Below are 16558 nucleotides of genomic sequence, written 5' to 3'. Positions count from 1 at the left end.
TGCATCTGAAGTCAGAGGGGGAAGCTCGACTTTTGCAGGTGCAGGCATAAACATCCACATTCCACATTCTTGAAGACCCGCCAACGGGTAGAAGTTGTTTTCCAAATTTTGACATTGGTTTAACTTAGTAGATATTTGAGAGACTAAAAGTTCAATGAGTTTATGTCTCTTGTGAAAGTGGTAAGAAGGAAGAAGGTGATGCAATTATTTATCCCAAAAGTAAACCGGAGGTGCTGAAGGAGTACATCTTAAGCAGGAAAAGATGATTAGAATTAAATAGATGATCACAGAGAAAGATGGAAAACAGAAAAAGTCATGGAAGTCTATTAAAAAAATTTCAGATATTTACAGTTACTTCACTTTTTCTTGCCTATATCTACATAGAAGAAGGATCAGAGCAAAGAATATATAAAAATGTTCAGTGCTTTTTCTAAATAAATTTAAAATACTGCTTTTTGCTGTATGATGAGCATCAGTTTGATCTTATTTTTCTCACTGTATATGAAAATGTGATGGAAAGTAAATGATCTGTTAGACGCTGAGTCAACTAGACTCATGAATTTATCTCATTACAAGGAGGTAATAAGGTAAAAGTTCTGAAAGAGTGCAGGTCAGCAAAACAGTTTCACTTTGTAATGAATCACAGATTAAAATTCAAACTTGGAAGGGCATACTCCCTTTAATTAACACAGAACATTACAAATTTTGACCATTTAAGCTTCTGAGGCTTTGCTGCTGAAAATTATTAAATAGAAAACAAGTTGCAATTTAAAGAGTGAAAAAGAAAGGGACATTATGTGACCAGAGGGCGCATGTGGACCTTTCCTTTCTAATTGGAATGATTATTAATGCAGGAGGCCAAAAGACCAGCTGAGTCTTCCAATTGCCCTTGTGTTGTTTCCTCTGGGACCCCGACTGTCCCGTAGAGCTGAGGGCCAAATCAATGACTGATTTGGCCTGCAGCTGGGTCTTGTCTGCAAACATTATCTCCCCCACCACAGGGGATTCTGGCTGCCTTATTGAAATAGATGACTGCTCAAATTAACAGCTGTAAGGTGCACGAGAGAGGAAAGCCATGCATCTAAATGTGACATGACCACTAATAGCGTTTGCTGTCATTCACCATTTGATGATGATCCATGATGTAAAGTTTTGCAGTTTGACCTGTTTTGATTAGCGCTGCCTTATCTCTTCATCCATTTATCACCATATACTTGACATTTATACATATATGTGTATAATTATATATATATATATATATATATATATATATATATATATATATATATATATATATATATATATATATATATAAAAAATTGGACGAGTTGTTACTAAGCTTTTGCTCAGACAAACACACCATGAGAAGACATAAAAAATTCTTTGCATAGGTCAGATGCATTATAGAGTAAAAACATGAACTGATGGCTCACAATAGCAGGTTTATCATGATAACATGTTTTTGACAATATACTGTCCCAGGGGCAAAAAAAGATTAATTAATGTTTTAATACAAATGTGTGTCATTTTAAAAACATTTTGTGCTACTGATGTAATGATATTATAATAGCATAATAACGCATGTACCCACTCTCAAAGAGCAATGAACTCTTGAGCCTTAAGATTATTCAGACATTGAAATTGGATTGTGGAAAATAAATTAAAATGTCCTAATCCTTTATCGTGTGTGTGTGTGTGTGTGTGTGTGGGAGCTCTCTGAGCCCCACCCAAGTAAGCAAGAGAAACAGCAGCAGTGCGATCAGAAATCCCAGCATATCTGAAAGAAGGGTCTGTTCACATCCATGTGTGGAAGGATAAGAAGAAAGTTAATAATGTAATTTTTTTTATACAAAGTATTACCAATTTTTTATTTAACAGAGTAAACACGTTCAGCTTTTTATAGTGTCATCAATGAGTATAGTACTGTATAAATACAGATGCATAGCTTCAGACACCGTGCTGGATACTGACACCCTGTTGTTGCTACTCTGTTGGCGTAACAGTCATTAATATTTGTTGCAGGATGAGCCAAGAAGCTAAACTTGTAACAGGTCCAGTTTGCTAAGCTGTACATGCACTGAGCTCTCCAGACTGCTAAAGTTGTCACATGTAATTCCAACTGTTTAGACTTCAGGCGAACTGGGCCTATGAATCTCTTGTGGCTCGGCTTGCTCTCGATGGTATTGATTAGTAATGTGCTGCTAAAGGAGCAGAAGTGAATGAAAAAGTATTGGATTATAAGAGCGCCCCTTTTAGATATGCAGTTAGTGTCAGACTGCAATTGGACCACCTTTACAATGCTGGTTAACCACTATCATCCTTTAACTCTTTACACCTTGGAAGTGTACTGGGGATAATGCTTGTTTCTCTTTTCAAAACTGAGTGGTTTCTGCCTCCTTTCAGAATAAAACTATTAACCATCATCTTGGCCTATAAAGCTTACTCGGGCTAATGTTGGAAAAACCCTGAACCTTGCCAAATCAAATCTTTATTCATATATATCGCGGTTTCAAAACTCATCATTAAAGGTACAGAGGAGGTTATCAAATGTTGCTATAATGGGGTAAAGAGTTAAGCAAGCAAATTGAAGCAAACAGAGGTAATCTAAGTAACTGTTATTGCATTTTTCATATTAATCTTAAGCAAACCTGCATACTGCAAATGATTAAAAGCATCTACAGGGTGGACCACATATATGGAAACACCGTAATAACATGGGAATGGTTGGTGATATTAAAGTCCTATTTGTGGCACATTAGTATATGTGAGGGGGCAAACTCCTCAAGATGGGTGGTGACCATGGTGGCCATTTAGAAGTCGGCCATCTTGGATACAACCTTTGTTTTTTCAATAGGAAGAGGGCCATGTGACACATCGAACTTATTGGTAATGTCACAAGAAGAACAATGGTGTGCTTGGTTTCAACGTAACTTTATTTTGTTTATGCTTTTTTGCCTTCTGTCAGTATTGAAGATCTAATCCACGATGGCAGTCTTTGTTGATGTTGCCAATCGCAATTTGCTGAACGTACTTGGTTCCTAAGGTAATGTTGAAAATTGCTCTTTGATTGTCAGGGAAGAACAGATCACTGATATGCAACAAATCTAATATGTAGTTAGAGAAAGGTTTGGGTTTCGGTAAAAAAAAAATTTTTAATGTTCCTGGAATAACCAGAAAATATAAAGTAAATTTGCTGTGGAACATACAGTATCATGACAAAACCCCCAAAACAGTTTCCATTCACAGAAAGGCAATAATGTATAATCCACAGGCTCTGAAAGTCAGGAAGTCGATGAAGGAAAATTCCTGTTGTTCAGCTGCTTTGGTAAAGTCATTTTTAAAATAATGTCCTCCTAACATATAACATATTCACCTTTCACTTCTCCTCTGCCAGGTCAAACGTAATACCTGAAGGTATTAAAAGAAGTACTAAGTCACTGTCTTCAGCTTTTATCTTACCTGTCATATAGTACGTGATAGGAAAAGATTCGCTTTCACTTCCTTTTTAAAGAAAAGGAGGCTTTTGAGTGACTTTTTTCTGCCTTTTGCTTCTCCAACCCCCACCTCTATCCCTGAGGGATTTCTGTCCAATAGAAATGTGCTTTTTATTCTCTTCTTCCTTCTCTCCAAATGTCAACTCAAGGCATTTCTTTCTGCGTTTGCTGTCGTGTTTTCTGAATTCCCTTAATTAAAATTCCTGTTTGTGTAATTGCATCTTACACACTTCAGCTTGTTTTTAGACAAATGTAAAAATGTATTTTGCCTAATGTGTAGGCAGCATAAGCGAACTACATTTCCTTATCCTCTTGTATGCGTTGCAACATTCTCATTAGTATATCTAACAAGCTCATGTTATATTCTCATCTGTAGCGTGGCAACAAAATCTCACAATTTGGAGTCATGCCTTTTCTTATCAACTCTCTCTCTGTCTCCCAATTTGTTCCCAAGTGGCTCTGTCTGCACTGCCAAAAGTGGACCTTATTCCCAACTTTGCAATTTGTGGCAGGAGCTCAGGAGACGACAGGATTGTTCCAGGTCACACATGGAGCTTTAACCTCTACTCCTCTTTGCCTCTTATCCTGAAAATGGCACACTCGCTTGGCTAAGCCATCTTGACTTTACCTCAGAGCCTTAGCCTTTAGTCACGCTCTGATAAGTGATTGACTAAAATGGCAGGCTGTCACAACAAAGGTGGGCATTAAACTCACTGACTCCAGATATCCTGGTTACCTGCTGATGCTTGACGGCAAAATCAATTCAGCCTTAAATCTAGTACTTTGAATGTCGAGTGAATTACTCTGTAATGGTTTAAAAAAAGAAAAGGCACATATTTGTCTTCTGTTCTTTGGATATTAATGTGTTTGTTTAGTTTGAGAGAGTATGCTTACTCTGAATTTGATAGCAGCAGCCTGTCTCAAAGCTGCGCAGCCTCCCCCCTTTCATTTAAGAACAGTCCGCTCCCTCTCTTCTCTCTGGTCCGGAGGATATGGTGTCCATTTTTCCCCAAAACAATTTCAAATTTTGTCAGTTTGTCTGAGCAGTTTTTCACTTTCCCTTTTTTAAAACCAGTCATGCAACTGACCTATTGCCACTTAACCTAAATGAGATCCATTATATTCTTTGCCCATATTTTTCTTAAACATCTGATATGTTTTTGTGTATTATTGTCAGTAAGATATGGGTTTGAGAGAGTTTACACTTCATCCCAGCTTTTTAAAGAATTTGGTTTGTACTATGTTAGATGGATGCTTCTCACTGGTGCCGTGGGTTTATAGTACAATGGTGTTTGTCAGACTCTTTTGTCCTGAAGTATCTCTGCCAACTTTGGTACAGATGATGTTGGAGTACTTGATGTTTATATCCAGTGAAACATATGTAACATGCGCTGTATAGATGGTCTCAGTTTGTTTTCCTACAGACTGGGCGTATTTGCTTTTCCGAGTCGATGAGTTTTCCGCTTTTGTTATCTGAGTGAAATATCTTGACAGCTTTTAGATGTGTACACTGTCAGTCATCAATATTAAACCACTTACAAGGGAAGTTAATAATATTGATCATTTTGTGGGAAGCGCTTGAGTTCTTGTGTCTTTTACTTTGGCATCTGCCACCCCCTGCCCTATGGCACCAGGCTCTCCCTAACAGTAGTGGGCTCTGTTCGTGAGACGGTGAACACAACCACACCACGAGAAAACTGCAGAGAACAGCTCAAGAAATTCGACATCGAGCCAAATGCATTAACATGGCCTCCAAACTCCCCAGATCCCAAGTCAATCTAGCCCAATCCACACAGGTCCTGTTTGCAACCCACAGGACAGAACCCCAAGTATCCATTTATAACATCCTGGTGATGGATTCCACAGGTTCTGGCCCAAAGATTGAGAGCTGTTTTGGCAGCACAATGGGGACCCGGGCAGTATTTTAATGTTGTCGCTGATTGTTTGTAATCCCCTGATGTGTATTCTTTACTTACTTACTAAAACTTAACTTACTTAATGAAATAAAACACTGTTACTGTCACTTACACATGTTAAAATTATAGATGAAGATGGTGAATATAGTAAATATTTCACCGGCTAAAAATCAGCATATTACTAAGCATGATAGCATGCTGACATTAGCATTAAATCACAGCACTACTGTGCCAAATACAGCCTCACTGAGCTTGTATGGCTTTAGAATATTAATCTTGTTTGTGTGCACGTGACAAATGTTCAGCCTTTTGTCCTTATTCCAGAGCAAAGTGTCCTTTTACCCTCATCAGTACTCTGAATGTCTTCAAAGAACTCGACCAAATACCAAATCTCCCAATTCCAAGCAAAGTAGAAGCATGAAAAGATTGAAGCCTTTCAATAATCAAAAGTGTAATATTACAGTTTTTAAAGTTTTATTTGGTAAAAGCGCTAATCAGAGGTCTTAATGCTCAGGATTGAGCCCTTTGGTCGACATTTATTAGTTGTGTATGCAATTTTTATTAAACAAATTATTTGTTAACTTTGAGATTTTACTGCCTGAGACAACAAGAGATATCTCGATTGTGATTTTGGAACTTGAGGCTTAAAGAATTAGACCCTTATTTCCTCTCATGCTATCCCTTTAAAGTCTACACACAGGATATTGAGCTGAGAAACAGAGCTTTATTCAGCAAATCATCTGCCCACCTATCTGCTTCTCCCTGCTCTTCTTTGAAGGTGTCAGCTGGCATGAACAAAATTAGAGTCTATACACAACGCATCAGATTGCGTTTTGACAGACTCAGCCAGGTTTTCATTTTAAGCATTCACAAAAGAAGTAATCTGTCAAACACCGAGATAACAAAGCTCAGGAGCCTCGAAGTCGATTTTGTCTGTAAATCTCACCACATGCTACACTTAATTCAGCGCCAGGGCGCTTAGATCGCATCTGATGATTGATCTGGTGTTTGTGTTATTGAAATAGTTGATAGAAGGATCATCAAGTGGCGCAGGATTGTGACAGTGCAGATCGCCGATTTAAGCGTCGTTATGCACACTGTCATCCTTCGGCGGTGCAGCTGTGGAAATAGTCTGCTGAGATTTTTCATTAGGCTTCCTTTATTTGATTTGAGCCAGTTGCAATTTATAGCTTTTGGAGAAAGAGGTGAGAAGAGAAGCCATCATTCTCTAAATCACCTGTCTGACAAGAACATCCACCAGCCTGATGAGAAGAGTCTATTGTTGTTTAGATTTAGAACAATGAAACGAGACATAAGTTAGTTGGTGAAATGAATTTAAAAAAAAGAGAGGGAGAAAAGAGATGCTTATTACAAACGGAAGCTATTTATAGGCTCAGTACAACCTCAGCACATTGACATTTCCACTGCTACAGTATGCGTGATGCATATTGCATTTCTGAGTCTCTTTTGTCATTTGCTTTATGGATTTTCAAAAACAGACCCACACAAAAAAAAATAAAAACACTTTTACTATTCTGAAATGTCTCAGATGTTTCTGCGTTTCAAATATGACAGTAGAAGTGTATTATCTGAGGTGTGGACAGCTGGAAGAGCTAAATTTGTGTTGTTTTTGTTGGTGTTTGACAGGCCAGAGCTAAATAATCCTCTGATCAGTAGATAAACATTACTTTTAGACACTGCCTGTCCTACATGAGAGGATATAATGTCAAAAAAGGATTTATGTGTCGTAAGCACAAGCACGGAGGGAACTATTTTATTTAAATGTGCTGTTTTGAATTGAAATAGAATATTTTAGATTTACCTGGATAACCTTTTATGTCCCAAATGAGCTGTAATCAGCATGTTTTGAACTGTTTTATTTGTAGTTAATCATTGTATGTATTTTTTTTTTATTATTTTGGCTGAACTACCTCCTTGCTTTTTTGTAATAATTAATATAGCCAAGGTGCTGAAAAAAGTTAAAGTTAATGCCCTCTAAAATACTACTTTATGAAATGTAAATGTTGAACTGTGTAAGTTTATTCCCATGAGAAACTTTTATGTACAGCAGGAAAGTAACATGATATCTTTAATGAAAAGCTTGGGGTATTAATTTTTTGTATGAAGGTGAGAAGCGGTTAAAAAAAAGAGAGGCAAAAATGGTTTACGTCTGCTCTGAATCACCTATCGAACTGCTATCACAGTTCTTCATTAATTCACAACTGTAAAGTGAAAGCGTATCAGTTTTCCCTTAGACTGACTGCTTGGGAGGCAGGTGGCCTGCACTGGTACCTCGTGCCAACAGAAACAGATGAACATGCAGGGGGAGGTTGAAGGGACAGAGAATGACAGCTTCTCCGCTGTCGAGGTAAACTGGCAGAAAACAAACGCTCACTCAAGAAACCTTTGTCTGCCACAATATGCTGACTTGGTGGATGAGTATCCTTGAAGTGAAGGAGAGCCCAGAGAGACATCCAGAGACAGAGTAAAAGAGTGATAGATCTGAGAGGTAAGAAAGGCAAAGTGGCACCGTATCGGAGACTACGACAAACCTGAAAAGAGTGTGTTTGCAGGCTTGCCTCAGGGCCCGCAAACCTACAGCAGAGGGATTAATGATGCCGGGTCGGGCCCTAAGCTTGTTTACAAAGACACACACAGCTGTTTTATTACCTCTGGTTCCCTTTGTCATCCTGGCGTGCCTAAACACTGCAGTACTTAACATGCAACAAGAAAGATGCACTCAAAGACAGATGGCTTTTAAAATTTCACCAAACTTTCAGTAAGATTACATTAAGAATTCACCTTTGGAAGAGGTTAACAGTCTTTTGCTCGGAGATTATAAATGAGCAAATGAATAAAAAATGGGAGGAAAGATGGCCTGTTGGGAGATGAGGGGTGGGGTCTCCTGTGGCTCTTGAGGCAAACTGCCTCTGCATTCCATACTGCGAACTTATTTGCTCGACACATTTGGGGCTACCAACTAGGACACAGGTGTACTGCATGTAGAGAACAGGCTTGTGTTACTAAATGCACACCACAGAGCCTGGGTTTACCCAGAGGGTGATGTGCTCTGTGTGTAACCTTGACCACACTTGTCCTGCTCAGAAATTTGAGGCTGTAGGGAGGGGGATGCCTTGTCTCTTTGTGAAAATGTGTTATTAAAACAGACACACTGCAACACATAGTGTGTATTAATGACACTGACCCGAGCTGCTTGAGTATCCGTTACGAGAAACTGTTTTTAGCTGAGAGGGCCTACTTTATTTAGCCGAGACACTACCATTGGTGACCTGTGACCAGACCGCCGGATTGACTGCCCCACTGCGCTATTTCAAATATAGGACACAGATCAGATTTGCTCACTCAGCTCCGCGATGCCATATTTCTGTCTCCTCGGGCAGTTATTGGTTGTGTTGGTTTTATTTTGTGTTTTTTCCCCTGTTTGTTTTCCCATGCTTCCCGTTCTCCCTACTTCCTGCAAACGTCTTTAATACAGACATATTCCAGCCACAATAAAATGTGCAAAGTTTTCCAGTTGAGTCATTGTAGTTAGACGGATGTACCTTTTTAGATTTCATTGTGTCTTAGATTACATTTTAATGGATATGAATAATCATTTCACTCATTAAACTACACTCGGTAACTCAGAAAGACAAGGTGACATAAGATGATATAACATCCTAAATAAAAATATGTGATTTGCAAATGTTTCCCGTACCTCTCAAGTGGCTCCTTTTTATTTTAATAATCCCTGAGATCTGCAGATTGTAGAACTTGAGTGAATTATAACTGTAAATTGATTGGACGTATAGTTTAGAACGCCATAGATCTCATTTTTGTTTCAAAGTAATCAAAACATCAGACACTGCTGACTAATAACCAAAGCATCATGGTGACAGCATTGCAGATTGGTGGTGAAACCCGGGAGCAGCGAGGAAGATATTTACTGGGGCAAGGATAATACAATAAAACACATGGGGGGGGGGGATAACCTGCTCTAACATGCACAAATTTTGACATTGTCATGACAGTTTATTTTAGGCCCCAGACACATAGGCCTAGAGAATGGTCGGTGACAACCTGGCAACCTCCAGGTGGTTGTTAGAGGAAAAAAATGTGTAGTTTGATGAGTGTTTATTGGAATTTATTGGCTATTTCTGGGTGAAATCATTTGCAAAGAGGGCGCTGGATCAAAAATGCCCCTGTGTTGCTTTGGTTCCATTCAGATTGCTTTGATACAACAAACTCTTTAAGGACAAGTCAACATCTTCCAAACAACCTACAGGTGACCACACTGACCTGTTAATGACCAAAGGAACTGCAAGGAGCTTTTCAGTGCAACACTGCACTCTGACCAGTTTCATTCTAGCAACAGAAAGCAACCTTCAGCAATAATTTGCCAACAAGCTGCAGAATACCCACTTTTCCCTACAGACCGGTGAATACCAGGGTAATGATACTGACTGGTATCTTGGCTTACATAAATGGGCATTAGACAGACTGCCAGCAACATCCAGAAACTCATCAGAAATATTCATTTTTCGCCCAAATGTCCGGTGGTTGCCAGATGGTCAGGAACCTGTCTCTAGGCCTGTGTGATTGGGGCCTTACTGAGTCAAAGAACAGGATGTGTAATGTTGTAAATGAATTATGTTTTGGTCACTTTCAACTCTTCATTTCTTTGATTTTCCACAGATTGTTTCAGTGGTGGGCATCTCTCATTCTGGTCTTCCCCTTATACTGAGTTCTGTGTCACAAGTTGCAGAATCTGTCACATAACATCTGCAGACAGCTGAGATTTTTTTCTTTCTGTGAAGCTGCTTCTATGTCAGTTATCAGCTGTGCCCTGCCAAATAATTGACAAGGTAAGACACTAGCTTGACAATAATAGTTGCAGAATAGCATGGAGACACATGGAGAAATAGAGCAACTTGGCAGGGTCAAAAGCCAGACTGTGCCAAGGTTCAAAGAGCAGCAGCCCCTGCATATCAATCTTCTGCTGTTGTTGGCAGTGTTTACTCAGAACAGCCCATCTTGTCGGTGGCAGGCAGACAGAAATGTCAACACCCAGTAACCGCAGCACTTAGAAACTCCTTCCACTTCTTTGCCTAGCAACACATTGCTGTGACAAGCTTACATCACCAAGCTTGCGCTCATAGTCGACTACTGGAAGCTTCTCATTGGCTATCTCTAAACGGGAAACGGAAAAAACGTAGAATACGAAGGATTACGACAGGAAATGCTGAAACGGTCTCCCGCTGAAAGCAATTAAGCTCATCTTTTTGATGTTGTTTTGTCAGTGGGAAACCAGACACGAATTTGTGTAAGTGAAGGACGTTATTGCCTGAAGTTATGTTTAGAAGAAGAAAGGGGGAAAAATTTCTTTTGTATTCTTCAAGTTTTGACTTAGATGTGAGGGTAGATGTACACTTCATCCATGTGCAGGCATGAATCTAACTGTGGTCATTTGTAAAAGACACCTCTCATTATTGATTAATTCTCAACTCATAAGACAATGTGAAATTTGTATCAAGGCTACGACAGGAAGTTAGCTTTGTGTCATTTATTACATTAGGACAATAGAGAGCATAATTATCCTTCAAGGATTAACAAAACCACTTAATTTGCTTTTAATTAGGAATATATTACATCTGCCATCATAACAAAAGGGTGAAAATATTATTGTAGCAGTTAACATGATCATTACCCAAACAACTGTGTTATGGTTAATATTACAGAATGAGTTTAATTTGTACCACCCCGCCCTCTTTCTGAGCCCCCTGATGATATGAATGGTTAAAATGTTACTTTATGAAACAATTTAACAATCTTATACGGGGACTTAGAGACTATACAGAGACTCACCAATGCCATAAGGCACAAAATGTGCACCTGGAGCAATATAGTTACATTGTGGTTGGATTTCAGTGTGTGCAGTTCAGATGTGCTGTGGAATAGTTGTTACAGACATTGAGATGCATGAAAAGCCAAATTAAAAATGCTAGATTTCAGTGACACCGTGTTTGCGAACATAAGTGTAAGCATGTTCCATACACCAGCATGTGGTACACGTTCGTTACGATGTTCCCAGCTGCTGTGGAACAAGACATGTTGCACCTCGAGTATATTTATGAGCATTGTTAGTAACTTGGAGCTTGGCTTGTAGGTATAGTCTTGGTGTTTGCGTGTGCTCTATTGTTACTTAGAATTAAATTGTAACCTGTGACTGTCTGTCTGCTCAATATAATTTCCAATATTAACTGTCAGCTTGTGGCCACATAATTTTACAGAAACAACAAACTTCCCCGAAAGGGTTTCTTCATTTTCTCCTACTCACTCTGCTATATTTGTGAAATAGAAATTGTCACAAGATTTTAATTTTGAGTTCAAATTTGCATCTTTTTTACCACGACAGCAGCATTTTTTTTATGACATGTAGCTTTAGTAGATTTTTTAGTTTGCTCCTCCTACAGTTTTGAGATTGTACTGCATCCAATAAAGGGTGTAAATCATATCATCTCAATGTGAGCCAATAAGGTAGTCATGTCATGTCAATGTTCAAAGAAAAGCAGAATTTTTCAGTAAATTTTAAAAAGACATTTACAGTTTCTGGCTAACAGGAACTTTATTGCATATTAATTAAAACTGAACATCAATATTTAAAAAATAGACATATCAGCCTGTCTTAAATCCACTGAATGTTAATAATAAATAAAGTGATTTACACCCTGCCCCATTTCAGTTCACAACTCCATGTACTCAGTTTTTGTAGTAACAAATAGAAGTGTTTGTACTGCAATCATGTGGTTAACCCTTTTGGTTGTTTAGACTTTTAGCCTTCACAAACTCTTTTAAATTGGTGATGTCACTGTCAGAGGAAAGCATTTGCTCTGTAAAATTTGACATGAATGACTGTTAGCGGATGTGTGAATAAGAAGCGTGCAGGATTAGGTTGAGAATGTCCTCTAGTAATTTTGATATACTTAAAGGGCATGAGATCTCATTTCTAAATGTGTCGAATGCACAAAAAGAAGCGTGAAAGAGGCGTAGGAACAAAGGAAACCAGTGCCATAGATGGCGAGGTAGTGAATTGAAGCCAGAGTGTAAACATAAATTCTAGCGTTCACAACTGCCCAACTCACACATTTCATTTCACCTCACATTATTTGTGCCAGTGAGTCATGACTCTATGGTTATAAGCCAAATTAAATCTCAAAGTAAATTCCACTCACCGTCTATCCATTGCGTTCCTAAACCTGGGAGCACAGAAGAGATGGCTGCTCTGTATGCTGCCAACATTAACCTCCTGGGACCTGGCATGGACCTGGGTATTTAGACCAAAATACTCAATTTTGCTCTGCAAGGGCCTGATATCCACTTACAAGGACATTATACTGCTACTGTTCTATCAAAATTTTAAATGAATATCAGATGTGGCTCTTATTTTTCTTAAAAACAAAAATAAGGTAAAAAAAAAAAAATCTGGTAACTCTTTGTTTTTACATTCATCGGGCCCCAATATGCCCAATTTTTTCAACAGCATCTTGTAATTTTTTGCATAAAAACAAGATAAATGTTAACTAAGATTTAGATTCTGTATGTGAAATCTACATTTACTGTAACAGTTTCACCACGTGATCACGTGAATTTACAGTCTTGATGCTCTGCCAGAATTATTATCTTTCTATATGTGCTTATAATAATCTAGACCCAATTTATTATAAAAAATAATAATAATAAATAAAAAAATAAATGCATTCAGCAGTATTTCGTTTCTAAATGGTACTGAGGGTTATCAGTTTATCACGATCCGTTGGGAAAGTTACGGATCATCTCCTGCGGTATTGCCGCGAACATATAAATACCACGGTGCCACTCGTGCGTAATGCTGCAGGATAGCTGCTGCATTGTCAGTAGAAGAGGACCGCATGATTGGACGTGTCCTTGATCAGCAGCCTCATTTCTATGCATCCTTTAGGTGCTTTGTATTGAGCGTTTATGGTTAGGAGATTGGCTTCAAAGCTTCTCCACATGTACACATTGAGAGGTAGAGTGTCATTTAGAAAGGGCCGTGCAATGCTCCCTTTGTGGTAGAGGCGTGCTATTTTTGGCTCTTCTGTTCACCTGTGATTTAATACGGATCCTACGCACTCTTTTAAAAATGAGACCGCTGAGCTGTACAGCCAATTTCAGCTATTACATAAACGGTACATGTATAATAGAGTTCGGTATATTTTGCATATATTTCTCCCTCTGGGCATTTATACCGTGTCATTCTTAGCACAGGGTAATGTTTAAGGGTTATATGGGGACACTAGATGTTCCAGAGTTTAGGGTTAATGCCCAGTCTTGTTGTACATTCGTCCTGCTGGAAGGAAACGTTTTACAGCCACTGAGTTTTCCACTCTGTTCTCTCATGGCACATTGACTAATGTGACCACTTCAGCACCAACCCCCAACCAATATGTCTCTTAGGAGCTTGTTAGCCACCGACCTGCACTGACCTAGACACCCTCGCCTTTTCCCTGAAAGCTGAAAAAGTTAGCAACTTTCTCTCACCCTCTCTCTTTTCCTTAAACTGCGTTTTCTAGGTGGAAGACAATCCATGTGAAGGAAAGCGTTCTTTCACACACATGCATTATATTGGACAAATAGAGAACTTGATATCCATGATGTATATGAACAGCCAGCATTTATTTCTAGTTACTGAAAAAAGAAAAATATGTCTTTACTTATTCGCCGAGCAGCAATTATTTTTATTCATGTAGCTCAAAATACAGATATGTCAGCAGATGCAGAAAATTTAACATTTTAGCAAAAGGGGTAGGCACGCTGCATCCACCATAGCTCAGAACGCTTAGATGCTGATTTGTGCTGACTGTTGCTCGTCCTAGCCCACTACCCCCCGCAGAGATTTTCACAGAGTGACCTCACCACTCACTTTTTCCTCATTAGCAGATCGATAAATCTCTGAAACACACCTGAATGGTTTTCTACCCCAGTGCTACTGTTGAGTGCCTTGGTGGAGTGATGAAAAGGCTTTATAAAACCTAATAGCTGTCACGCAAGCATCTGGAGATGCCTCAAGGTTATGGCCAAACTTAAAGAGGCTTTCGGGTCATTATTTGCGAGTATATTAAAGCGAGCTAGAAGACCTCAATGAGGCAGCCGAGTTACTGACTGTTTAAATCCAACCGGACAGTTTCCATATCCATGGGCCAAATCATTCCTAATGGTCTTTTTAATGGTTTTCACATCAAGTCAGTCCACACACATAATCATTTATAGCATGGCTAGTGAGAGATGACCTATGAGACACGCTGACCTTCTGAGTCTGTGTATTTGGGGGGAGTTAATGGAATTTGAGGATTTATCCTTTTCTGGCAAAACGGAATATTTGGCGCACGAGCAGCACTCAGTGAATCTATGTAAAATGAATTAAAAGAAGATAAGAGACGAGATAAGATAAAATGCTAAGAAAAATAATAGAATCAATTAAGATAATCCAAAAAATAAATTATAAATATGGCAGGCGTGACTCTATTTTTCATGGTATGCCTGTTTTGATGTCTTTTTCTTTTACCTGGGTAAATATGATAAGCACTCTTGTGCTTTCCTGCTTTCCCCACTCACATACCCACTGCTACTTTGTGCCTGGGAGTTGTCCAGCGTTTCCTCAACTAGCTGCAGTTGTTGAACCTCTACTGGGAGGTTAAGTGGCTTGTTGAATACCACCTAAGTTGTAGCTGTTGATGGAGGAGGAACCTTTCCCACCCACATTTCCTAAACATGGTACCCAGATCCTCGTCATCCGCTCTCTTCTACTCCCGTGTGGGCCTGCTGGCAATTTCACTCTTTTTCAAGGGCATTTCATCTCAGCGCATAAAATCTGGCATTTGAGCGAGGTCAGAGACATGTTCCTGTATCTGTCTGCGTTTGTTCTTTTTTCCCTTTTCATTTAAATGTTGCAGCTGGGTAGTATGTTATTTTAACCAACTTAACAAATGAGCAAATGCTTAGATATTCTTCAAATCACGTAAGTACTTTTTAATAAAAAAACAAACAAACATGGTTGTTGGCACGTACTGTTTAGCTTGCCTTCAAAAGACCAACGAAATTCTGCTATAGAGCTTTGACTGCGATAACGTGTAGGCTGCACTGTTTTTACACATAAGCTGTATGAAAAATGTATTGCCTAGCTGGCGAAAGACTGAGCCGAGCAGTTTGTTCCATTATCCATATCTCATGTCCGCCACAACTCAGGATCATCATTTAGTATTCATGATGCAGAATTTTCCCCAGTTGATGACTGAAGCCGCTGAGTTGTGAAAGATTTAGCTTGATGTGTAACATCCCACCAAAGTTTTATGTCCGACACTTGGTTGGCCTTGAAGTGGGGGTAAGCGCTGCTTTTCTAGCTATTTGTTTTGCGGAGAGAGATATTGAATAAGTAGTGTAGCACTGGGCGCCGTCATGCTCTGTGGGCTCCGTGGAACATTGGCAACCTGTTTGATTTGTTGTATCTGCGCTGCTTGCTCTCTCTGGGGGTGGAGTGTGCTTCTTTCCTTCTGTGACCAATTTGATGTGCATCTCGGCACAGGTTCTATCTATGTGCCCAAGGTAGATCTTTTAGCTAACAGTTCCAAATAGATTTGGATTGGATTTGAGCTGTGCCATGTCTGTGTAGTGCAGAGCGTTTTAGTGCTAGAATTTTACAGCATATATCACTTTAACTTCATTATATAAAATAAAGAAAGAAACAAACTGAAACCTGTTTTTTAAATATTTTTTATATGATTAATAATGATATTATAGCTGCAGGAGTCTAAGCAGGTTCAAAGGAATGAAGAATGATGATTATTTATCAGGAATTGTCACAGAGAAGTTGGAACAAAGGTAGATATGAGCTAATAGACTGTCTGAGAGAACGTATTATTTCCTATAAACGGACTTTTCAGTGTCTACTTGGCCATAAGCTTAATGCTGTGTATGTTGCGCATCATTAACAAAAACATGAGTAGAGTAAACTGTGGCGCCAGCACAAAGGTTTACTCTTACCACAGCCAGTTTACATCGTGCACCATTATTTCAACACTGGATCAACTTTTTAATTTTTATTATTTTTTTCAAGGACTTGACACGATAAAT

The 16558-nt window shown here is 38.9% G+C and overlaps 1 protein-coding gene across 5 annotated transcripts in view; it reads left to right on the top strand.

The window, feature by feature from the left end:
* The window catches only part of kazna (kazrin, periplakin interacting protein a), a 202189-nt gene that overhangs the window by 104866 nt on the left and 80765 nt on the right, over positions 1 to 16558 (top strand). Inside the window, exon 1 of one of the 5 annotated variants that reach the window (XM_085147139.1) lies at positions 1325 to 3043. The exons of the other annotated variants lie outside the window; for them this stretch is intronic. The gene's annotated coding sequence lies outside the window, so the exon portion shown is untranslated. Of the gene's footprint in view, positions 1 to 1324; positions 3044 to 16558 lie in introns of those variants that run through there. 5 annotated transcript variants of the gene reach the window in all.

This window comes from Neolamprologus multifasciatus, chromosome 20 (genome assembly GCF_963576455.1).
Source record: "Neolamprologus multifasciatus chromosome 20, fNeoMul1.2, whole genome shotgun sequence".
Lineage (NCBI taxonomy): Eukaryota > Metazoa > Chordata > Actinopteri > Cichliformes > Cichlidae > Neolamprologus > Neolamprologus multifasciatus.
The sequence above is the reverse complement of the archived record's forward strand: the minus strand, read 5'-3'. Positions and strand labels throughout refer to the sequence as shown.